This window comes from Triticum urartu, chromosome 7A, assembly GCF_056163025.1.
Source record: "Triticum urartu cultivar PI428250 chromosome 7A, HENAU_Tu73, whole genome shotgun sequence".
NCBI classification, from domain to species: Eukaryota; Viridiplantae; Streptophyta; class Magnoliopsida; order Poales; family Poaceae; genus Triticum; species Triticum urartu.
The window spans coordinates 620,760,333-620,786,570 of NC_141879.1; the positions used below are offsets into that span (position 1 = coordinate 620,760,333).

Sequence of the window (26,238 nt, forward strand, 5' to 3'; positions counted from 1 at the left end):
TCCTTTCCAGACGATCAGTAGTGGAGCCCAGTTGGGGCGATCGGGGACATTATGCATTTGGGGTTATCTTTATTTTGGTTCCGTAGTCGGACCTTGATTGTGTCTGGATGATTGTAATGCTATAATTTATGTATTGTGTGAAGTGGCGATTGTAAGCCAACTATGTACCTCTTTCTTATTCAGTACATGGGATGTGTAAAGATTACCCCTCTTGCGACATTGCCTACAATGCGGTTATGCCTCTAAGTCATGCTCCGACACGTGGGAGATATAGCCGCATCGTGGGTGTTACAGACCATATCCGCACCAACCATCTCATGACACCACACGAGCGACAAAGTTCTTCAACAGCAACACCTTCAAGAAGGGAGCGACGCTCAATACCCGCCGTCACCAGATCCAACCACTCAAGATCGGGATCTAGGTTTTCACCCTGAAAAAATAGTCCAAGCATATCTGAGCAATGCCTTCAACAAGGTAACGATGTAAAAACATCGTCATTGCTAGGCATGACCGTCTCGGGCCGCCTAGTCTTTCACCCTGGAGCTTGAAACCAGGTGCTCAAGTAGCACCATCATCAAGTCACTCAAGTACTGCCACCACCACTTTTCCATAATCCCAGCAGCTACATGCGATGTCAGTCTCCGCTGCACCAAGCCTTCAACAAGGTAACGACGCAACTTCGTCACTTCTGAGCCCCTGCAAAAAATGTCAGGACCAGAGTTTTCACTCCTGATACGTAGCGGTATTCCAATCAACATGTTGATGATGGATCATTCGATAGTCACATCTCCTAGTACTCCACGCCACATCCAAAAGGTGTAACAGCCCCTTATACCACTTTCATGTTACTTTTTTCTTTTGCATCATCATGCCACCATTGCATTGCATTAATTAAACATGATCATGATAATTGCAATAATAAATTTCATCTGGCAAGCTCTAATTCATATTTCTATTATTCATATTATGCATTTATACCACGTTGTCCCTTTTTGTCCTTCAATACCAAGACTCACTCCCAAATTTTGCACATTGTGTTCTTTAGTCAATAGAGGGGTACCATAAAATTTCGATAATGTTAATAATATGATGTTGGATTTTTAACCATGGCAGATTTAGTTGTCCCGAAGATAGCAATTTCCTTTAGCAAGCATGAAAAAACTTGGCAAAAAATGAATATTGCAAACATTTGCCATGCTTGCTAAAGGAAATTACCAGACAACTAAAATTTCCATAAAACGTTCGATTTGCCATTCTCAAAGACATTCAATTTGTAGCGAAGTCTTAATTTTAGGGGGATTTTGGACCACTCCTATCTTGCACTTCTAGTTCAAACCCTCTCTGTTCTGAAGTGATCCAATCTGGAGGCCTTTTCCGTTACTCCGTTGGAGGGAGAAATCATCTCGGTGCCCATCTATATCAACCTAGTTGACACCATGATAGTTTATGAATGCTTTTCTTTGGACTATTGATCCATAGCAGTAGCTAGACGATCTCTCTCTTCCTTGTTTCTCAATGCAAAGATCACATCAGTTGTAGGCCCTACATGATAGTGATCCATTTGATTTAATTTTTCGGTGTGTTTGTTGCGGTATGATTAATTATCACTTCATTTATGCTCAAGATCACAAAGAGTTCCATTTTTGGATCAAACCACGGAGATGACTAAAATAAAATAATAAAACAAATAGACTAGGGCTAAAGGTTTCACCTACAGTCGTGTGCTTGCACTCGAGACACTATCTAGATAATCTACATGGCAATGGTAAACATTGTTACATTTTTTTCAACATGTTGTTGTTGAAGATGCGCCCAAATAACCCCACGACCGACTACTACCTAATCAAGCTTTTATTGTCCAACCAAGGCCCTTCTAGCGCACACGGGCACCTCAGTTATTATGGAATAACCGGACTAAAGCATTGGGCTTTAATGATTGCACCTTATCTACCCCCAAGACTAACTTTTAGCTACCATACTAACCTTACTTTCCCCGAGTTCAGCATAGCCTTTTGACTCCTCTCTGCCCTTAACCTTTCCTTGCTCGATATTCGATATCTTGAGCACCTGCAAGCCCTAGGAATGAGGTAGATACAAGAGACAAAATCGCTGTGCAACGCATAGAAATAACGTTAACTCAAGGGTAAACCAACAATCCCTTAACTCACATACATGGGGCTTTGTTTGGTAACCTGAGACCCTCAACAAGGAGTTCGAAGCACCTTTTTCAGACTTTCCAATTAAACATGATGCGGCGATGCAACAGTACAAGGAGAAGGTTGAAGCCTCGTGCTACACTACAGCATAAACTTTGGCAGTTTAGCATGGCTCGATGTCATAGTTTTCATGCTAAAGCCATTGATAGGCGTATAGCAATGCAATCTCTGGGGCACATTTTCAAAGAAGAAGGACTGTGTGAAAATCATCAATCCAAGTCAAACTGTCATAGAACTAATAAAGCGGGGAAGGCTTGAAGAGATGACTGATGTAAAAAAGCCTTCCATCAAGTTACTGAAAGTCCCCGGGCTAGACTAGTTTTTGGCGAAACTTGGTGCTCTTTGTCTATGGAAGGGCAAAGTCAACAGGACAACCTCAGTTTTAGAATTGGAAGAAGCAGTAGGAGATTCACCATCAAGAAGGCATGGGACAACAAACTCTCTTAAAGCTTTCTTTCTCTTTTGCTTGATCTGACTCTATAGAGGCTATGCCTCGGTCCTTGGCATGAGGGAACTACTCATAGGTAGCGAATAAATCACAAGCAATAGACATTGTAAAGGTTGATACTTACAAATGAATAGATTGTAAGCCTTACAAATGTTGTTGATCGGGATGTACTCTTGATTACAAGTTTTATGCCTAATGGAGATGTAGGCTATAGTGCAGATGGCTATAGCAATGTCGGCGCCCTAGTGGCTCTGATGAATGGTTTTCACGTTCGTCCTCTCGCGGCGAAGGGGTTTTCCCTCCCTTATAGTTCAGACCGGCGGAATGGGTGTTTGGAGCGCCTCCGGTGTGAATCAGCCCAAGACCCTTTCACGGAAATTGGCTGCCATGATGTCACATACTAGGTGGCAGACGGCATGAGCATGGACATGCACATTCATACCACACTTCGTCTTCTCATTTGGACGGACACTGTTGTGCCGCTCTTGTTGATTTGAATTGACCTTCATGCCCAATATACTTACATTATGACTTAATTTATCACCTAAAATTGCTCATTTATGTAGGAAATAAAAAAAGGATATTTACAATCCTTTGTAATTATTAGTTATTAAAAGACAAATCGAAGTGATATCCCATAAAAATCTACACTCGGTTTAAACATGGGCAACATAAGTGCAAATTCACTTTACACAATATGGGTGACAACATAATCTTCAGATCGGGCCATCGGCTCACTCAACATAGGAATAGTTTCAGTCTCATATGACTTTATTCTTGGCATTTATGTTGCCTTGTTTTACCATGTCGAACAATTAGGTTGGTTGTGTGCATTTTTGCTACACAGTGGTCAGGCCGTTCGTTCAGCAAAATTATCCTTTATCCAAAAAAACTGAGAACCACTTGAGAAGCCGACAATGAACCATCGAGCACCTGTACCAGCAGCCCTGCTTTAGCACTCACAAAACGAGGCCTACAACTTGATGGTGTTTTTGCTTGGAAGAACAGATGGTGGCCGCAAACACCATGAGTGGTAATCACCGGCTTTGGCATCTTTAACAGAGGGCAATCAGCAGCGAGATGCTGTGGGCGTCACAATAATCGCACAACACGACGGCATCAAAGTTCACCGAACCAAGCCGCACGCACATCACGCGGTTTTTCTTTCTTTTCTTGGACATCATGACCAGGCTGCTCGGCGAGGGGCGAGGGCTGCACCTCTACTGTTGGTTTTAGTCTCTGAATAGTACTGCTATTTGAATTAAAACAGAGTCACTTATTTCCGAACGGAGGTAGTAGCTCGGATGTCGTCTGAAACACTGAATGATTGTCGAACCCTTAAGTGTTGTTATGACTGTAATTGTACTAAGGCTTTGGATTTTTTATGTGGTTATTAGTTCTCATGAGTGGCCTCTCATCTCTAAATACAGAGCAACAGTGCACACTCAGTCACCCACACTAGAAAGTACGTAGAAACGATGTCCTCCTTGTTCAAACCACGAGGAAATGAAGATGATGGCCTCATTTAAGGTATGACATATTTGATCCAATCTTGAGTTCAATTCATTTTCAATGATACTACGTGTGTATGTCCTCGTATGTATAGCATGCTTTATTGCACGCTTTCCCAATGGAATGATATCACTGTACCCGGGGCTTACAGGGAATTGCTTGTCGACTTCTACATTAGCTAATCCTTGGAAGCGAAAACCAGATCAAGTTATTATTTTCGAAGGTACTAAATTCCAAAACTACTACTCCCTCCGTTCATTGTTATAAGATGTTCTAATTTGTTTTTCCAAATCAAATGTATGTAGACATATTTAGTATATTTGTTCACTCATTTCAGTGGATATGTAATTCAAATCATAAAATGTCCAAAACATCTTGTAATAGTGAACGGAGGGAGTATTTGCTAATGCAAGTAAAGCTTGCAATTCCAGAATTTTTCCACTGTAAATGGATAGTTGTAGCTGTATTAACCTCCATCTTACACTACTACTGCTAATTTCAGGGAGGGAGTTAGCAAAAGCCAGTTACTCGAAAAATGTTAAAATGTTCTAGTAGTGATCTAAACGCTGATGGAGTAACACTTTGTCAGCAGTTTAGGTGGTCAGGAGGCTCGGCTCTCAGCCGAGAGATCGGGTTAAGTCCCAGCGACAAAATCTTTTTTACTTCAGTGCCGCTGCTCACTTTGAGTTTCACGTTCGGAGGTGGGGTGGTCTGTAGCCCTCACGTTTTGAGGGCTACAATACACCCCTCCCGACCCCCACCCTCCAACCCTCTCCTCGAGCTTTAGGTCCGCCTCTTCGGGAGGCAACGATGGAGGTTACTGGTTGAGGATGTGCCCAACAGTGGCTGCCTCATGTAGCTCGCAGGTTGGGTATTTGGTTGCGCGTGAGACCACTCCGACACGACCTCCACCACCCTGTATGAGATTATGATTGCACGACGTATTACTCTCCGTGCATAGGCACGTATATATGATGTACAAAGGTGGGTCACAGATCTCAACTATACAAGGAACTAGGAGGCGGGCCCAATACACAATATGCACATAACACATATACTCAACACACCCCACCACCACCTCCCCCTCCCTCACAGGGGCGGCTTCAGCCCGACGGCCATGGACCTGCGTCCCCTTCCCGCATCCATGGCCGGCCGACACGGCTTTGGAACCGGCAAGCCACGGGAGCTGCGCTCTTTCCGGCCCCCTTGGCTCATTGGTTTCTCGGCATATCCGCACCTCTACCACCCTGCGGTCCCTTGGTTGGCCATCCATCCCGGTGCATCTTCGTCTCATGTACGCTCCGGGAGCTGCGCCCCCTTCTAGCTCCCTAGGCCCGTCGGCCCCCCTGCTGCTTCGGTCTCGGCTGCCCGATCTGCGCCTCCTTCCAGATCTTGGCTCACCCGGGGCTACGATCACCATCCCATCCCCGCCGCCTCCCATTCCATGCAGTCACGCATCCTCGCCCTCCTCCGGAGTTCGTGCGCCCGGTGATGCACGTCGCCTCCTTTGGCGTCGCGTGTGGCTCCCCTCCCCACAGTTGCACCTCCGTCCAACGCCCAACGACCCCCTCTTCGACTCGTGTTCCAATAGCTTGGGTTCGTTTGGAATTGGCCAAGGCGAAATCCTTGCACTTTATGCTGGCAGCGGTGACACCCGCTGGTGTCGTTCCCTTCCCGGAGGCGCTGCCATGGCCGTTCTGCGACCCTCTTCGAGCATCAGGGGAAACCCTAGGTCCGAGTCCGGATCGGACGGTGATGGCGTCTCGGTGTCGCTCTCCTTCATGAAGGCGTTGTCTTGGTTGTTCGTGGCGTCCTTGGTGCCGCCTACGGAGTTTTGGTCGTCTTGTTGTTGTTTGGTTTATTTTTCTGGTTAGCGGGTTTAGTCGTGTCTCTCCTCTCCGCTCCAGGCATCATGTTCACACATTTGTGTCCGTGTCATGTGTTGTACCATCCCATATACTCATTCTAACTTCTTCTATCAATGCAATGATACGCAATCTACGCGTATTCGTGAAAAAAAAGCTTGAACAAAGAAAATGACCCTTGGCGCGCTGATTCCCCCGAGCGGTTGCTGATACGTCTCCAACGTATCTATAATTTTTGATTGCTCCATGCTATTTTATCTACTGTTTTGGAAATTATTGGGCTTTATTATTCACTTTTATATTATTTTTGGGACTAACCTATTAACCGGAGGCCCAACCCAGAATTGCTATTTTTTGCCTATTTTAGAGTTTCGAAGAAAAGGAATATCAAACGGAGTCCAAACGGAATGAAACCTTCGGGAGCGTGATTTTTGGAACGAACAAGACCCAGGAGACTTGGACCCTACGTCAAGAAACCAACTGGAAGGCCACGAGGTAGGGGGCGTGCCTACCCCCCCCCCCCCCCCCCCCAAGGTGCACCCTCCACCCTCGTGGGCCCCCTGTTGCTCCACCGACGTACTCCTTCCTCCTATATATACCTACGTACCCCCAAACGATCAGATACGGAGCCAAAACCCTAATTCCACCACCGTAACTTTCTGTATCCACGAGATCCCATCTTGGGGCCTGTTCCGAAGCTCCGCCGGAGGGGGCATCCATCACAGAGGGCTTCTACATCAACACCATAGCCTCTCTGATGAAGTGTGAGTAGTTTACCTCAGACCTTCGGGTCCATAGTTATTAGCTAGATGGCTTCTTCTCTCTTTTTGGATCTCAATACAATGTTCCCCCCCTCTCTTGTGGAGATCTATTCGATGTAATCTTCTTTTTGCGGTGTGTTTGTTGAGACCGATGAATTGTGGGTTTATGATCAAGATTATTTATGAACAATATTTGAATCTTCTCTGAATTCTTTTATGTATGATTGGTTATCTTTGCAAGTCTCTTTGAATTATCAGTTTGGTTTGGCCTACTAGATTGATCTTTCTTGCAATGGGAGAAGTGCTTAGCTTTGGGTTCAATCTTGCGGTGTCCTTTCCCAGTGACAGTAGGGGCAGCAAGGCACGTATTGTATTGTTACCATTGAGGATAACAAGATGGGGTTTTTATCATATTGCATGAATTTATCGCTCTACATCATGTCATCTTGCTTAAAGCGTTACTCTGTTTTCATGAATTTAATACTCTAGATGCATGCTGGATAGCGGTCGATGAGGGGAGTAATAGTAGTAGATGCAGGCAGGAGTCGGTCTACTTGTCTCGGACGTGATGCCTATATACATGATCATACCTAGATATTCTCATAACTATGCTCAATTCTGTTAATTGCTCAACAGTAATTCGTTCACCCACCGTAAAATACTTATGCTCTTGAGAGAAGCCACTAGTGAAACCTATGGCCCCCGGGGGTATCTTCATCATATTAATCTTCCAATACTTAGTTATTTCCTTTGCTTTTTTACTTTGCTTTTATTTTACTTTGCATCTTTATCACAAAAATACCAAAAATATTATTCTATCATATCTATCAGATCTCACTCTCGTAAGTGACCGGGAAGGGATTGATAACCTCTTATCGCGTTGGTTGCGAGGAGTTATTTGTTTTGTGCAGGTCCGAGGGACTCGCGCGTAGCCTCCTACTGGATTGATACCTTGGTTCTCAAAAACTGAGGGAAATACTTACGCTACTTTGCTGCATCATCCTTTCCTCTTCAAGGAAATCCAACGCAGTGCTCAAGAGGTAGCACTAGCCAGTAGCCAGCAAACACGTCGCTGCCGTTGCTGCTGGCGCAGGGCGGATGGCTCCGAGTCTCAGACGTTCATTGGCGCCGAAGCGGCAACGCCGCAGTCGCAGTCCTCCTCCCGCTCCGCCTCCGCCTCCGCCTCGCGTTCTCAGCAGCGCAAAATCTTCGCCCCTGCTTCCGCTATTTCGCCCCCGGCGGTAATCTTCCCATCTTATCTCATCTCCCTACAACCTCGGCCCGGCCTTCCATTCTAATTAACTCATGCCTCGGGTAGGAATTCGTTTACCATGGTGCCCTTGCCCGTTCTGTTTCAGGTAGATCTGACGCGCTACTATTACATGCTGGGTTGGGACTCACCACCGCCGATAAGGCAATGTGCAAAAGTTACTGCTAGCATTTTTCTTCAGTAAATTACCAGGGCTTTAGCAAAACTGTTTATATTATTGGAGCGGGTACCCTCATAATCAATCCAACTGAACGTGCATGGATATTTCAAACATTAACACGTTCCAAGTAACCTTTCAGCTAAATTTATTATGGTTTCGTAGCAATGTACGAATCCTGGCTAGTATAGTTTTGGGTGGCTTGAGCGATTTTACCTGAGATCTGGGACATTCTGTAAGCACCAATTAACTCTCTCTTCGATTTAGTGTCTAGTTGCTTACAGATTCGAGACTCAAATCAAAGGAGGGGAAGAACGGAGGAACTACACACGCTAGTCACTCCTATCCTATCCAGACGGCCGAAGTCGTTCCGTCCGCCCACCCGTTACAAGTCTCACTGGGTTACTAATACACTTGTCTACTGGACCCATTCCGGCCCAAATGACCGAGCAGGCTGCTTCTGGATGCTCCTGGGCCTGGCCTTGTCGTTGCTTGCCGGTTCGCCCTGTAGCTTATCACGCCTTGTCGTTGCAGTAGCGGCAGAGTCACTGACAATCCCCCTGGAACCGAAGCGGCTTGCCCCCGGTGCCCGAGGAAAATTTTGCTTTAGCATCTCCTGGTCCTCCCAGGTAGCCATGGATTCAGGCGAACGGCTCCACTTGATCAAAACTTGAGCGATCGACTTGTTTCCCTGCTGGACCAGGCGGCGATCAAGGATTCTAGCTGGGACCTACAAAAGTGCATCAGGGGACGACAACATAGGAAATACCTCTTGATCAGCTTTGATGTGCTTTTTAAGCAAGGAAACATGGAAGACCGGATGAACGCGGCAGTTTTCAGGCAGAGCTAGTTTATAAGACACTGTGCCAATCTTCTCTGTAATTGGAAATGGACCAAAGTACTTGAAGGCCAATTTATGATTCGCCCGTGGAGCAATAGAAGATTGAATGTAGGGTTGCATCTTTAGAAAAACAGAGTCACCCACTTCGAACGACCTTTCAGTACGATGCTTGTCAGCTTGTACTTTCATGCATTTCCAGGCTCGTAGGGATTATTGTTTAACTGACTCCATGACCACATGACGGTCTTCCAACCACTGATGAATATCAGAGCTGGCAATTGCATCTGCAGGAGAAATGCCAAAGTAACGAGGTGCATGCCCATAGACCACTTCAAATGGAGAATGCCCTATGGATGAGTGCCAATTGGAATTGTACCACAGCTCACAAAGCGGGAGCCACTGCGACCAATGATGAGGGTGAGCGCTGATAAAACAGCGAAGATATCCTTCGACCTGTTGATTGACATGCTCTGTTTGCCCATCTGTCTGTGGATGCTGGCCTGAACTCATGCGAAGCTTGATTCCTGTTCTGTTACCGAATTCCTTCCAGAAAGAGCTAGTGAAAATTGGATCGCGGTCCGACACCAAGGACACTGGCAATCCATGAAGATGATACACATGATCCAAGAAGGCCTCTGCTACTGTGCTGGCAGTGTAAGGGTGTTTCAGGGCAATAAAATGACCATACTTGGATAATTTGTCGATGACCACCAGGATACAGTTGAATTGTCGAGACGGAGGCATCCCTTCGACGAAATCCATCGTCATCATTTCCCGTGGTTTGGAGGGTATTGGTAGTGGTTGCAATAATCCCGGGTATGGTACTCACTCAGGTTTAGCCAGCTGGCAAGTTTCACACTGTTGCAGAACAGATCTGATCACGGTTTTCATATTCTTCCAGTAAAAGAGTTGAGAAATTCTTCTGAATGTTACAGGGAAACCAGAGTGGCCACCAGCTGAGCTAGCATGCAAGTTAACAATGATTCTATGCTGCAAGTGTTCGTCTGGACCAATCCAGATCCTCTTCTTATATCTCAAGAGCCCATCATGTAATGTAAACTTCGGATTAGCATTAGGATCGATAGCTAGTTTCTGCAGAATTGCCTGAGTGGCCGTGTCAGTTGAGTAGCTTTGTATGATCTCTTGTATCCAAGCTGGTTGAACTGAAGATATAATGTAACAGTCAGCTGTTGGGTGAGGCCTACGAGAAAGAGCATCTGCAGCTCGATTATCAGCTCCCTTCCTGTATACAATATTATAGTTTAACCCCATCAATTTGGTAAGTGCTTTTTGCTGCCAGGTGATGTCTACTACACAACCTTCTTCTTCTAGACGTTGTTGGGCCTCCAAGTGTAGAGGTTTGTAGGACAGTAGCAAATTTCCCTCAAGTGGATGACCTAAGGTTTATCAATCCGTGGGAGGCGTAGGATGAAGATGGTCTCTCTCAAGCAACCCTGCAACCAAATAACAAAGAGTCTCTTGTGTCCCCAACACACCCAATACAATGGTAAATTGTATAGGTGCACTAGTTCGGCGAAGAGATAGTGATACAAGTGGTATATGGATGGTAGATAAAGGTTTTTGTAATCTGAAAATATAAAAACAGCAAGGTAACTAATGATAAAAGTGAGCGTAAACGGTATTGCAATGCATTGAAACAAGGCCTAGGGTTCATACTTTCACTAGTGCAAGTTCTCTCAACAATAATAGCATAATTGGATCACATAACTATCCCTCAACATGCAACAAAGAGTCACTCCAAAGTCACTAATAGCGGAGAACAAACGAAGAGATTATGGTAGGGTACGAAACCACCTCAAAGTTATTCTTTCCAATCAATCTGTTGGGCTATTCCTATAAGTGTCACAAACAGCCCTAGAGTTCATACTAGAATAACACCTTAAGACACAAATCAACCAAAACCCTAATGTCACCTAGAAACTCCAATGTCACCTCAAGTATCCGTGGGTATGATTATATGATATGCATCACACAATATCAGATTCATCTATTCAACCAACACATAGAACCTCAAAGAGTGCCCCAAAGTTTCTACCAGAGAATCACGACGAAAACGTGTGCCAACCCCTATGCATAAGTTCATGGGCGGAACCCGCAAGTTGTTCACCAAAACATACATCAAGTGAATCATGTGATATCCCATTGTCACCACAGATATGCACGGCAAGACATACATCAAGTGTTCTCAAATCTTTAAAGACTCAATCCGATAAGATAACTTTAAAGGGGAAACTCAATCCATTACAAGAGAGTAGAGGGGGGAGAAACATAAGATCCAACTATAATACCAATGCTCGCGATACATCAAGATCGTGCCAAATCAAGAACATGAGAGAGAGAGAGAGATCAAACACATAGCTACTGGTACATACCCTCAGCCCCGAGGGAGAACTACTCCCTCCTCGTCATGGAGAGCATCGGGATGATGAAGATAGCCACCGGAGAGGGATTCCCCCTCCGGCAGGGTGCCGGAATGGGTCTAGATTGGCTTTCGGTGTCTATGGAGGCTTCTGGCGGCGTAACTCCCGATCTATTGTGCTCCTCGATCATTTTAGGGTATATGGAGATATATAGGCGGAAGAAGTACGTTAGGGGAGCCATGAGGGGCCCACGTGGGTGGAGGGCGCACCCAGGGGGTGGGCGCCCCCCTGCCTCGTGGCTTCCTCATTGCTTCCCTTACGTCGACTCCAAGTCTCCCGGATTGCTTTCCTTCCAAACATAAGTTCCGTGAAGTTTCAGGTCAATTGGACTCCGTTTGATTTTCCTTTTCTGCGATACTCTAAAACAAGGAAAAAAACAGAAAGTGGCACTGGGCTCTGGGTTAATAGGTTAGTCCCAAAAATAATATAAAAGTGTATAATAAAGCCCATAAACATCCAAAACAGAAGATAATATAGCATGGAGCAATCAAAAATTATAGATACGTTGGAGACAAATCAGCATCCCCAATCTTAATTCCTGCTCGTCCTTGAGTAGGTAAATGATAAAAACAGAATTTTTGATGCGGAGTGCTACTTGGCATAATTTCAATGTAATTCTTCTTAATTGTGGTATGAATATTCAGATCCGAAAGATTCAAGATAGAAGTTCATATTGACATAAAAATAATAATACTTCAAGCATACTAACTAAGCAATCATGTCTTCTCAAAATAACATGGCCAAAGAAAGTTCATCCCTACAAAATCATATAGTTTAGTCATGCTCCATTTTCGTCACACAAGAATGCTCTCATCATGCACAACCCCGATGACGAGCCAAGCAATTGTTTCATACTTTAGTAATCTCAAACTCATAAACCTTCACGCAATACATGAGCGCGAGCCACGGATATAGCACTATGGGTGGAATAGAATATGATGATGGGGGTTATGTGGAGAAGACAAAAAGGAGAAAGTCTCACATCAACGAGGCTAATCAATGAGCTATGGAGATGCCCATCGATTGATGTTAATGCAAGAAGTAGGGATTGCCATGCAACGGATGCACTAGAGCTATAAATGTATGAAACCTCAACAAAAGAAACTAAGTGGGTGTGCATCCAACTTGCTTGCTCACGAAGTCCTAGGGCACTTGAGGAGGCCCATTGTTGGAATATACAAGCCAAGTTCTATAATGAAAAATTCCCACTAGTATAAGAAAGTGACAAAACAAGAGACTCTCTATCATGAAGATTGTGGTGCTACTTTGAAGCACAAGTGTGGCAAAGGATAGTAGCATTGTCCCTTCTCTCTTTTTCTCTCATTTTTTGGGGGCCTTCTCTTTTTTTATGGCCTTTCTCTTCTTCTTTTTTGGGCCTTCTCCCTTTTTTATGGCCTTTCTATTTTTTTTGGCCTTCTCTTTTTTTATATATTCCTCACTTGGGACAATGCTCTAGAAAATGATGATCATCACACTTCTATTTATTTACAACTCAATGATTACAACTCGATACTAGAACAAAGATGACTCTATATGAATGCCTCCAGCAGTGTACCGGGATATGCAATAAACCAAGAGTGACATGTATGAAAGAATTATGAACGGTGGCTTTGCCACAAATACTATGTCAACTACATTATCATGCTAAGCAATATGACAATGATGAATGTGTCATGATAAACGGAATGGTGGAAAGTTGCATGGCAATATATCTCGGAATGGCTATGGAAATGCCATAATAGGTAGGTATGGTGGCTGTTTTGAGGAAGATATAAGGAGGTTTATGTGTGAAAGAGCGTATCATATCACGGGGTTTGGATGCACCGGCGAAGTTTGCACCAACTCTCAATGTGAGAAAGGGCAATGCACGGTACCGAAGAGGCTAGCAAGGATGGAAGGGTGAGAGTGCGTATAATCCATGGACTCAACATTAGTCATAAAGAACTCACATACTTATTGCAAAAATCTACAAGTCATCAAAAACCTCATCACTACGCGCATGCTCCTAGGGGGATAGATTGGAAGGAAAAGACCATCGCTCGTCCCCTACCGCCACTCATAAGGAAGACAATCAAATAACACCTCATGTTTCAAATTTGTCACATAACGTTTACCATACATGCATGCTACGGGACTTGCAAACTTCAACACAAGCATTTCTCAATTTCACAACTACTCAACTAGCACGACTTTGATATTATTACCTCCATATCTCAAAACAATCATCAAGCATCAAACTTCTCTTAGTATTCAAAACACTCCTAAGAAAATTTTACTAATCTTGAATACCTAGCATATTAGGATTTATTTAAGAAAATTACCATGCTATTTAAGACTCTCAAAATAATCTAAGTGAAGCATGAGAGATCAATAGTTTCTATAAAATAAAACCACCACCATGCTCTAAAAAGATATAAGTGAAGCATTAGAGCAAATGACAAACTACTCCGAAAGATATAAGTGAAGATCAATGAGTAGTCAAATAATTATGCAACTATGTGAAGACTCTCTAACATTTAATAATTTCAGATCTTGGTATTTTATTCAAATAGCAAGCAAAACTAAATAAAAATAAAAAGACGCTCCAAGCAAAACACATATCATGTGGTAAATAAAAATATAGCTCCAAGTAAAGTTACCGATGAACGAAGACGAAAGAGGGGATGCCTTCCGGGGCATCCCCAAGCTTAGGCTCTTAGTTGTATTTTGATATTACCTTGGGGTGCCTTGGGCATCCCCAAGCTTAGGCTCTTGCCACTCCTTATTCCATAGTCCATCGAATCTTTACCCAAAATTGAAAACTTCACAACACAAAACTTAACAGAAAACTCGTAAGCTCTGTTAGCGAAAGAAAACAAAACACCACTTCAAGGTACTGTAATGAACTCGTTCTTTATTTATATTGGTGTTAAACCTACTGTATTACAACTTCTCTATGGTTTATAAACTCTTTTACTAGCCATAGATTCATTAAAATAAGCAAACAACACACAAAAAACAGAATCTGTCAAAAACAGAACAGTCTGTAGTAATCTAACTAACGCAAACTTCTGGAACCCATAAAATTCTAAAATAAATTGATGGACCTGAGTAATTTATCTATTAATCATCTTCAAAAATAATTAACTAAATATCACTTTCCAAATAAAAATGGCAGCAATTCTCGTGAGCGCTAAAGTTTCTGTTTTTTACAGCATGATCAACAAGACTTTCCCCAAGTCTTCCCAAAGGTTCTACTTGGCACAAACACTAATTAAAATCATAAAACCACATATAAACAGAGGCTAGATGAATTACTTATTACTAAACAGGAACAAAAAGCAAGGAACAAAAATAAAATTGGGTTGCCTCCCAACAAGCGCTATCGTTTAGCGCCCCTAGGTAGGCATGATGATTTCAATGATGCTCACATAAATGATAAGAATTGAAACATAAAGAGAGCATCATGAAGAATATGACTAGGACATTTAAGTCTAACCCACTTCCTATGCATAGGGATTTTGTGAGCAAACAACTTGTGGGAACAAGAATCAACTTGCATAGGAAGGTAAAACAAGCATAACTTCAAAACTTTAAGCACATAGAGAGGAAACTTGATATTATTACAATTCCTACAAGCATATATTCCTCCCTCATAATAATTTTCAGTAGCATCATGAATGAATTCAAAAATATAAACAGCACCTAAAGCATTCTTTTCATGATCTACAAGCATAGAATTTTTATTACTCTCCACATAAGCAAAATTCTTCTCACTCGGAATAGTGGGAGCGTCATAAGAGACTCGAATACTATAAATTGTTTCCACATTAAAAGAGTAATGTTCAGAGAAGGGGTAATCATAATCATGACAAGTTTTATAAATATAATCACTACTTTTTATAGCATAAGTATCATCACAATAATCATCATAGGTAGGAGGCATGCTATCATCATTATAAATTTGCATATCAAAACTTGGGAGACTAAAAATATCATCTTCATTAAACGTAGCATCCCCAAGCTTGGGACAAACATTAATTGCAGCAAATATATTCTCAAAAACATCATCTTCATCAAACATAGCATCCCCAAGCTTGGGCCTTTTCATATCATAAGCATAATCACTCTCATCATTAATAGTATGGATAGCACTAATAGTATAGCAATTATCATATTCTTCCAAGCAAGTGCCAAAAAGATTTTCAAGATCATAAGAACTATCATTATCTTCCACAATTATATTTTCATGAGGCACAATAGTAATAGGAGCAGCATTATTTGGGAGAGATGTCTTTTTACCTCTCTTCCTTTTTCTTTTCTTCTTCTTCACCACATCATGTGTGGGTTCAATCCTCTTTTTGAAGCTCCTTATTAATGAGATTGGTTGAATAGGAGGCTCCTCCTTGTTACCTAATTCATCATAAGAAATAATAGGAGGGTATTGGGAAGTCTCTTCCCTTTCATTAGTATTCTCTTCATCTTCTATTTGTTTTCTTTTCTTTATGTAGTTGGCAATATAAGGATTTTCAATGCAATTCACCGCACAATACATATAAATTTCCTCTAGATCAAATTGAAGAACTCTATCAAGGGCAAATTTTGGAATATCCTTAGTTATACGTTTCATTTCTTCATAACCCAAGAGCAAACTAAGTTCATTATGATGTGCAACAGAAATCAAGTCATCACAATTTTTGGATGCGATACGATCATGAAACAATTTGCATTGGGTACTGAAATGATCATGTTCATTGCAAAGTTCACAAGTATGGCTAAGAAAATTCAAATTTTCAGCACAAACTTCTAGCCTTTCTTGCAACCATTTAGTTTCTAAATGCTTATGCCTCTTGCAATATCTATCTTCCCTATTTGGTGTATACTTGCAAACCCAATGCACTCCACAAAAATTGACATGTTTATAGGAGACATTTTCATCATAACTAGTGCAATCATCATTAGTACCATGGATATTCAAGGAGTTCATACTAACAACATTGCAATCATGCTCATCATTCAAAGATTTAGTGCCAAACATTTTAATGCATTCTTCTTCTAACACTTTGGCACAATTTTCCTTTCCATCATAATCACGAAAGATATTAAAAAGATGAAGCGTATGAGACAAACTCAATTCCATTTTTTATAGTTTTCTTTTATAAACTAAACTAGTGCTAAAATAAGAAACAAAAAGATTCGATTGCATGATCTAAAGATGCACCTTCAAGCACTCACCTCCCCGGCAACGGTGCCAGAAAAGAGCTTGATATCTACTACACAACCTTCTTCTTGTAGACGTTGTTGGGCCTCCAAGTGCAGAGGTTTGTAGGATAGTAGCAAATTTCCCTCAAGTGGATGACCTAAGGTTTATCATCCGTGGGAGGCGTAGGATGAAGATGGTCTCTCTCAAGCAACCCTGCAACCAAATAACAAAGAGTCTCTTGTGTCCCCAACACACCCAATACAATGGTAAATTGTATAGGTGCACTAGTTCGGCGAAGAGATGGTGATACAAGTGGTATATGGATGGTAGATAAAGGTTTTTGTAATCTGAAAATATAAAAACAGAAAGGTAACTAATGATAAAAGTGAGCGTAAATGGTATTGCAATGCATTGAAATAAGGCCTAGGGTTCATACTTTCACTAGTGGAAGTTCTCTCAACAATAATAGCATAATTGGATCACATAACTATCCCTCAACATGCAACAAAGAGTCACTCCAAAGTCACTAATAGCGGAGAACAAACGAAGAGATTATGGTAGGGTATGAAACCACCTCAAAGTTATTCTTTCCAATCAATCCATTGGGCTATTCCTATAAGTGTCACAAGCAGCCCTAGAGTTCATACTAGAATAACACCTTAAGACACAAATCAACCAAAACCCTAATGTCACCTCAAGTATCCGTGGGTATGATTATACGATATGCATCACACAATCTCAGATTCATCTATTCAACCAACACATAGAACCTCAAAGAGTGCCCCAAAGTTTCTACCGGAGAATCACGATGAAAACGTGTGCCAACCCCTATGCATAAGTTGATACGCACATTGCAACGTCTAGAATATTATCAAGTGCGGCTGCTACTAAACTCGAACCAACTAAGGTGAGCAAGGAGAGTCTATTCGAGGATGCTGGTACAATTATAAGTTGTCCAGATATATTGCACACTGGCAGAGGTGGCAAGGAACGTTTGCTATGCGGTCCAGGTATTCGTGCCGTGAAGATGGGTGCACGTCAAGCTGGTAATTTGGACAACAAATTGATGTGTAGACGTGCTTGTATAAATCTTGTACATGCACATACACAAGGAGATATAAGAGAATTGCAGAAGCCATGTGAGCCATGTCCATATATTAAGCCAATATATCAATTTGGTTTGATAAATAAAAGGAAGTCAGATCCTTTCCAAGAAGTATATGCTCATCATGGCAACAAACTTGAGATTATGGAGGAACCCATACATGGCAAGGTGCAGCCCAACTTTCGTACACCTCCCCGATGGATTAAAAAAGGGACGATGGAGTTGCACGTTGGGTCCTAATTACATGGAGAATAGTGTTTTATTTTAAAAATAGGAAGTATATCTTCTTGTTAGCTAGTAGTTTTCCTTGTGCTAATTGCGTGCCATATAAATCGTGATGGCAAGTTGTACTAGTTACGTACTACTTAGGAGTCTAGGTGGTGTGGGCCTTAGGCCATGCGTTGGTTATATAAAAGTGGATGGCATCCATGTAACAGGGAGATGAGTTTGGAGTTTATTGATGAGTTATGAATAACACAGTAAAACGTCCAGGTTTTGGACGGCCATATCTTGTGTACCATCAGTGATTTTCCCATCGTGGAAATTTACTAGCGACGGAGGGTTGATCATTACATCGACGCCTACGTGCTGATCCAAGGGGGTCATTATTTTCATTCGTGTATTTTTGTACGTGGGTGAAAATTATCCTGGAGGTTGCGAGGAGGAACAGGGGGACGAACTATTGATCAAGCATCGTCGTGAAAGATCGGGCCATCTACACGCGCGAATTAACGTCTTGCTAGTCCGTGCTTCATCATAAGTTCATGGGCGGAACCCGTAAGTTGGTCACCAAAACATACATCAAGTGAATCACGTGATATCCCATTGTCACCACAGATATGCACGACAAGACATACATCAAGTGTTCTCAAATCTTTAAAGACTCAATTCGATAAGATAACTTCAAAGGGGAACTCAATCCATTACAAGAGAGTAGAGGGGGAGGAGAAACATAAGATCCAACTATAATAGCAAAGCTCGCGATACATCAAGATCGTACCAAATCAAGAACACGAGAGAGAGAGAGAGAGATCAAACACATAGCTACTGGTACATACCCTCAGCCCCGAGGAAGAACTACTCCCTCCTCGTCATGGAGAGCACCGGGATGATGAAGATAGCCATCGGAGAGGGATTCCCCCTCCGACAGGGTGCCGGAATGGGTCTAGATTGGCTTTCGGTGGCTACGGAGGCTTCTGGCGGCGGAACTCCCGATCTATTGTGCTCCCCGATCGTTTTAGGGTATATGGAGATATATAGGCGGAAGAAGTACGTCAGGGGGCCACGAGGGTGGAGGGCGCGCCCCCCTGCCTCGTGGCTTTCTCGTTGCTTCCCTTACGTGGACTCCAAGTCTCCCGGGTTACTTTCCTTCCAAAAATAAGTTCCGTGAAGTTTCAGGTCAATTGGACTCCGTTTGATTTTCCTTTTCTGCGATACTCTAAAACAAGGAAAAAAACAGAAACTGGCACTGGGCTCTGGGTTAATAGGTTAGTCTCAAAAATAATATAAAAGTGTATAATAAAGCCCATAAACATCCAAAACAGAAGATAATATAGCATGGAGCAATCAAAAATTATAGATACGTTGGAGACGTATCACCAGGCTGTATGCAATCGTTGTTCTGTCAAGATGACCAAGGCTCTCTGATCAGTGATTATCTGAAATTCTTTGAGTTGCAAATATGAGCGCCACTGTTCTATAGCTAGCAAGATGGCCAAGAACTCCTTTTCATACACTGAGAGAGTCTGATTGCGTGGGCCCAATGCCTTGTTGACAAAAGCAAGAGGATGCCCTTCCTGCATTAAAACTGCTCCAATACCACAGTCACTAGCATCTATCTCAATGATGAACACTTTTTGGAAATCTGGCAAGGCCAAGACTGGGGTAGTTACTAATGCATCTTTAAGAGTTTGGAAAGCTGTTTCTTCTATGCTAGTCCACACAAAGATGGTACCCTTGCGCAGAAGATTGGTCAGGGGTTTTGCAATCACACCAAAATGGCGAATACATTTTCTGTAGTATCCTGCCAATCTGAAGAAACTTCTGACTTCCTTAACAGAAACAGGTGTTGGCCATTGTTCAATAGTACTGATCTTTTCTGGGTTTGTTGACACACCATCTTTGCTAATGATGTGGCCCAGGTAGAGTAATTTTTGAGATGCAAACTCACACTTGGAAATTTTGACATACCACTGATCTCTCCTTAGCACCTGCAGTACTCTTCTGACATGCTGGAGATGTTGTTTCAGAGTCTTACTGAAAATAAAAATATTATCGAAGAATACTAGCACAAAATATCTCAACATTTTTGGTTCCTGAGATAATGTGACATTCATTGCTCCCTGGAATGTGTTAGGTGCACCAGTAAGACCATAGCCCACCACTCTGAATTCAAAGTGACCATGATGTGTTTTAAAGGCAGTCTTATATTCTTCACCAGGAGCTAGTCTAATTTGATGATATCCAGCCCTAAGATCAAGCTTGGTGAACTATTGAGCCCCATGCAGTTCATCCAGCAACTCATCAATTACTGGCATAGGAAAATTTCCTTTAATAGTGATTACATTCAGATGTCTGTAGTCCACAACCAATCTCCAAGTATGATCCTTCTTTTTGACCAACAGAATGGGAGAAGAGAAGGGGCTGTTACTTCTTCTAATCACTCCAGAGTCAAGCATTTCCTGAATTTGTTTTTCAACTTCATCCTTTAATTCAGGGGCCAATCTATATGGTTTGAGAGAAAATGGCCTAGCACCTGGTATAGATGAATAGAATGATCACATGCTCTTTCTGGTGGAAGTCCAACTGGAATTGAAAAAACATCTTTATATTCCTGAACCAACTCCTGAATTTCTGGTAGTATCTTAGATGCATTTTCCTCAGTTACTACTGACAGTTCAATGATGGTGTAAGCAAATTCGACTGGTGCTATTCCTTGCAATGTTACTGTTTTTCCATTTACAGCAAATGTCATCCACTTTTGTTCCCAGTCAACTATCATTGGACTATACTTTGATAACCAGTCTATCCCAAAATTCCATCATAACAACTGAGGGGTAAAACTCTGAGATCATGTTCAAACAGATTTCCCTGCACTGACCACTGACACTGGGGAATGTAACTGCAGCAGCTCATAATTCCTCCATTTGCAACTCTGACCTTGATTGTTGTACATTTCTGAAGGCCTGGTAGTTTTGCAGCAGTGGCAGTATCTACAAATGAGTGAGTACTACCAGAGTCAACTAAAAAAGTTTTCTGCTATCCATTAATATCAACCATCAGTTGGAATGCCTTGCTCTTGGATGATTTTCCTTCTGCGGCTTCTGATAAGGCCATAAGATTTACTTCCTCATCGTCAGTTTCTGAACCATTACTGCTAGTGCATTGGAAAAATTCCACCATTTCCTGCACAACATGTAATGAAACTGCTTGTTTACATTGATGATCTCTGCTCCACTTTTCTCCACACATGAAGCACAGACCCTTTGCCTTGCGATATGCTCGAAGAGCAGCCCATTTATCTTCTCCAACAGTTTGATTATGTGTTTCTGAGGATTTGGTGGGCAATGCCTTCTGTTGAGTCACTGCCGAGGTTGACTATTGTCTCCTGACAGCCTGACTCACTTGTGGAGAAGAGATCATTAGTGATTCATGCAGAAGTGCCAGATCATACGCTGCATCCAAGTCTTGGGGCTGATGTAGAGCAACCATCACTCTGAATGTAGAATTTAACCCATCAATGAACTTGGTAACATAATGAACAGACTCGGGTACCGCTTCATAAGCTGACAATTGGTCATATAATTCAGCGAAATGCTCCACATACTCCTCTACTGTGCCAAATTAAGATATACTGCGAAATTTGCGCACTAGCGCCTGATGCTGATTGCGACCAAAATGGCACTGCAACAACCTGCAGAATTCCTCCCACAATGCATCCGGAACCCTGTGCTGCACAGATTCCAGCCATCGAGCTTCCGGCCCTTCAAACAAGGTGGAGGCAAACTGTATCCATAACTGACGGGGCGTTCCACATATGCTGAAATAATCCTCACATCTTGTTTGCCATAGTCTCGGATTGGTACCATTGAACCGAGGCAAATCAATGCGAGGACCAAAACCGAATTGCTCAGTATTCTCTCGATGGAATTCAGAGTAGCGAGATGACTGGACTGGGTTGAGCTCCGATCTCATACCTCTAGCTGGGGGAGGAACGTAAGGAGCATGATCCTTTCCCTTAACAGGTGGAGCTGAGCGGCTGCCCTTCGCACCTCCCTCGATACCGCCCACCTGGACCGGACTGGCTTGCTGGCGGCTGCCCATGGACGACGAGGTAGCGGTCGGCGGTCGCTCCATTCCGGCATGGACCTCGTCCATGTCGACCCCGATCGACATCTTGAGGTCGTCGATCCGCGTCGTCAGATCGCCCATGATGGAGCGCATCGACTTGGATGCCTCCTCATCCTGCCGCTTGAACTCCACGTCAAGGGACTCCGCCAAGTCGGCCTTGAGGAACTCGTACACCGCCTTCGTCGACGGCGATAAGCTCTCCATGATTTCTCGGCGATGACGCACCGTGAATCTCGTCGCGTGCGGGTGGTGGCTCGGAACTTGTTGCGCCAGGATCTGTAGCTCTGATGCCAATTGTAAGCACCAATTAACTCTCTCTTCGAGTTAGTGTCTAGTTGCTTACAGATTCGAGATTCAAATCAGAGGAGGGGAAGAACAGAGGAACTACGCACGCCAGTCACTCCTATCCTATCCAGCTGGCCGAAGTCGTTCCGTCTGCCCACCCGTTACAAGGGTCACTGGGTTACTTATACACTTATCTACTGGACCCATTCCGGCCTAAATGAATGAGCAGGCTACTTTTGGATCCTCCTGGGCCTGACCTTGTCATTGCTTGCCGGTTCGCCTTGTAGCTTATCACGCCTTGTCATTGCAGTAGCAGCAGAGTCGGTACTTCTGGTCGTTGCAATTTAGATTGATTTGGTAGTTTCCTTTTTTGAGGCTTGCATGCGGTGTCCCGGTGTTGTGATTTGCATGCGTCCAGCCTGATCCTGATGTGTACATGTCCCTATTTTGGTGGGTTCTACATAATCTATGTGGCGGTTAGGCGGTGTCCGTTGTTTTTACGATGGCTCTGTGCATCGATGTTTCTCGGCGCAGTCGATACTTCTGGTCGTTGTTGTGCTCGATACTTCGGATGGGCTGGATTGCTATAAATACGGGTTTGCCGTCTCTCTATTTCCTCTGCCTTACGGAGCGGGTCGTGGTGAATGGTGATTCATGTCGAGGTAGTGCCCGCCACTGGGGCTGTCCGTCCTCCCTGACCGCGCTGCCGCTGGCCCATGCCTTGCCGGAGACCCAACTGTCGAGATCTCGTTGAGGAGCTCCTTCATCCCCTGAGGAGAAATCGAAGGCGAGGCTGCTTGCGGTGATGTTCGCGACGGTCATGGCGTACCACGTACAGGGAGAAGGCTGCCGCGATGGACGACCGGCTGGCCGGGGTGTAAGTTCAGCCACCTCTCTCTCCTGCATCAGGTCTAGCTGCCGTCGGCGGCATCCTCCTCCTCACTCCCGCCCCCGGCAAGCCCCCGTATGCACCGCCCCTGAGGGAGTCCTAGATTAGGGGGTCTCCGGACAACCGGACTATATACTTTGGCCGGACTCTTGGACTATGAAGATACAAGATTGAAGACTTCGTCCCGTGTCCGGATGTGACTTTCCTTGGCGTAGAAGGCAAGCTTGGAAATACGGATATGTAGATCTCCTCCCTTGTAACTGACTCTGTGTAACCCTAGCCCCCTCCGGTGTCTATATAAACCGGAGGGTTTAGTCCGTAGGACAACATACAATCATACCATAGGCTAGCTTCTAGGGTTTAGCCTCCACGATCTCGTGGTAGATCAACTCTTGTAATACTCATATCATCAAGAACAATCAAGCAGGACATAGGGTATTACCTCCATCAAGAGGGCCCGAACCTGGGTAAACATCGTGTCCCCTGCCTCCTGTTACCATCCGCCTTACACGCACAGTTCGGGACCCCCTACCCGAGATCCGCCGGTTTTGACACCGACATTGGTGCTTTCATTGAGAGTTCCACTGTGCCGTCACCATAAGGCTCAATGGCCCCTTCGATCATCGGTAACGATGCGGTCCAGGGTGAGGTTTTCCTCCATGGACAGATCTTCGTATTCGGCGGCTTCGCACTGCGGGCCAATTCGCTTGGCCATCTGGAGCAGATCGAGAGCTACGCCCCTGGCCATCAGGTCAGGTTCGGAAACCTAAACTACACTGCCGACATCCGTGGAGACTCGATCTTCGACGAATTCGAGCCCATGTCAGGTGCGGCGCACAATCACGACGAGCATGACGTAACTCTGCCGTCGGACAATGTTCGGGAGATCGCATCTGCAACTACTCCGGCCTTCAATCCGGAGCAAATTGCGCCATCCGATGACGGAGGGATAGACCCCCGCCATGGAGGCCGCATTCTCAGTGGCGATGGAGCCGGATACTGGCTTCACCCCTTACGAGAGTCATGTTGCTGAACCACTGGATTCGTCTACAGCCACGGACTCCGAGCCGCCTGCATCCGTGCCTATCGAATCCGATTGGGCGCCGATCATGGAGTTCACCTCCGCGGATATCTTTCAGCACTCGCCTTTCAAGCGATGTGCTAAATTCATTAAGGTCTCTCTCCTTGTCAGGGGAACCTTGGCCGAACTATGTCCGGCTAGAGTGGGATGTGGACGACGAAGAAATCCGCTGCCCACCCACCACCCACTTAGTAGCCTCTGTCGACGATTTAACCGACATGCTCGATTTCGACTCCGAAGACATCAACGGCATGGACGAAGATGCAGGAGACGAACAGGAACCAGTGCCCACAGGGCGCCGGACGCCACTTCATCACATGACATATACATGGTGGATACACCCAAAGAAGGCAATGGCGAAGAGACAGCGGAGGATGGTCCCTCCAAGAAGCAACCCAAGCACCAACGTCAGCGGCGCCGCTCTAAGTCCTACCATAGCAAAAACAGCGATAACAGCGCAAGAGAAAATAACACTCCAGTCGACTCCAGAGGAAACGACGACCACATTGCCCCGGCGGCAGAGCACGATGAAGCTACAAACGGCGAACATAGTATGGATCCAACGTCCGAACACGGCGACGCCGAGGATAAACCTCATCAAACCCCCTCCGGGGAGGAAAACAGTCCGGACGAAGATGCACACATCATCCCAGAAACGCACTTGGAGCAAGAGAACCTCCGCAGAAGGCTTATTGCCACAGCGAGGAGTCTGAAGAAGCAGAAGCAAAGGCTTAAGGCCGCACAAAATACGCTCAACAACAGGTGGAACAAAGTGATCGACAACAAAGAAAAGTATGGTGGAAGTTACCACACAAAGAGCTATCCAAAGCGCAAGCTATTACCTGAATTCGACGATGAGGCCTTAGAGCCCACACAGCCGAAAAATGAAACGGCCAACCGGCCAGATCAACCACCTTGTGACCTTCATAGAGCGGCTAACAAGGTCACACATAATTCAACACACGATCTACGTGAGGACTTGCGCCAAAAATCCGGTACGACCAGATCCATCTATGGATCTAGGAAGCGCGCTCCGGCACAAAATCAAAACCGAATACTACAACCGTCCGAACACCATGGTACATCCAAATACAGGGGTGCCGCACACTCCCTATGTTTCACTGATGAGGTGCTGGACCACGAATTCCTAGAAGGATTCAAACCAGTGAACATAGAGGCGTACGACGGGACCATAGACCCTAGGGTCTGGATTGAGGACTTTATCCTCCATATCCATATGGCTCGCGGAGATGATCTCCATGCCATCAAATACTTGCCCCTCAAGATTAAAGGACCAGCTCGGCACTAGCTGAAAAGCCTCCCCGAAAACTAGATTGGAAGTTGGGAGGAGCTCGAGGACGCTTTTCGGGCTAATTTTCAAGGGACCTATGTCCGACCTCCGGATGCAGACGATTTAAGTCATATAATTCAACAGCCCGGAGAGTCACCCCGAAAGCTTTGGAATAGGTTTCTCACTAAGAAGAACCAAATCGTCGACTGTCCGGACGCAGAAGCCTTAGCAGCTTTCAAACACAGTGTTCAAGACGAATGGCTCGCCAGACACCTCGGCCAAGAAAAACCGAGAACAATGGCAGCCCTGACAAGCCTCATGACCCACTTTTGCGCGGGCGAAGATAGCTGGTTAGCCCGCAGTAGCACCAGCGACCCAAGCACATCCGAAGTCAGGGATGGCAATGGAAAACCATGACGCAACAAAAACAAGCGTCGAAATAAAGAAGATAGCCCAGATAATACGGCGGTAAACGCCGGATTCAGGGGCTCTCGACCAGGTCAGCAGAAAAAGCCTTTCAAAGGCAGCAGAGATGGACCGT

General features: G+C 44.4%; 1 pseudogene; it reads right to left on the minus strand.

The window, feature by feature from the left end:
- Positions 1–20,290: 20,290 nt before the first annotated feature.
- LOC147960733 (uncharacterized) lies at positions 20,291–22,355 on the minus strand (annotated as a pseudogene).
- Positions 22,356–26,238: the final 3,883 nt, after the last annotated feature.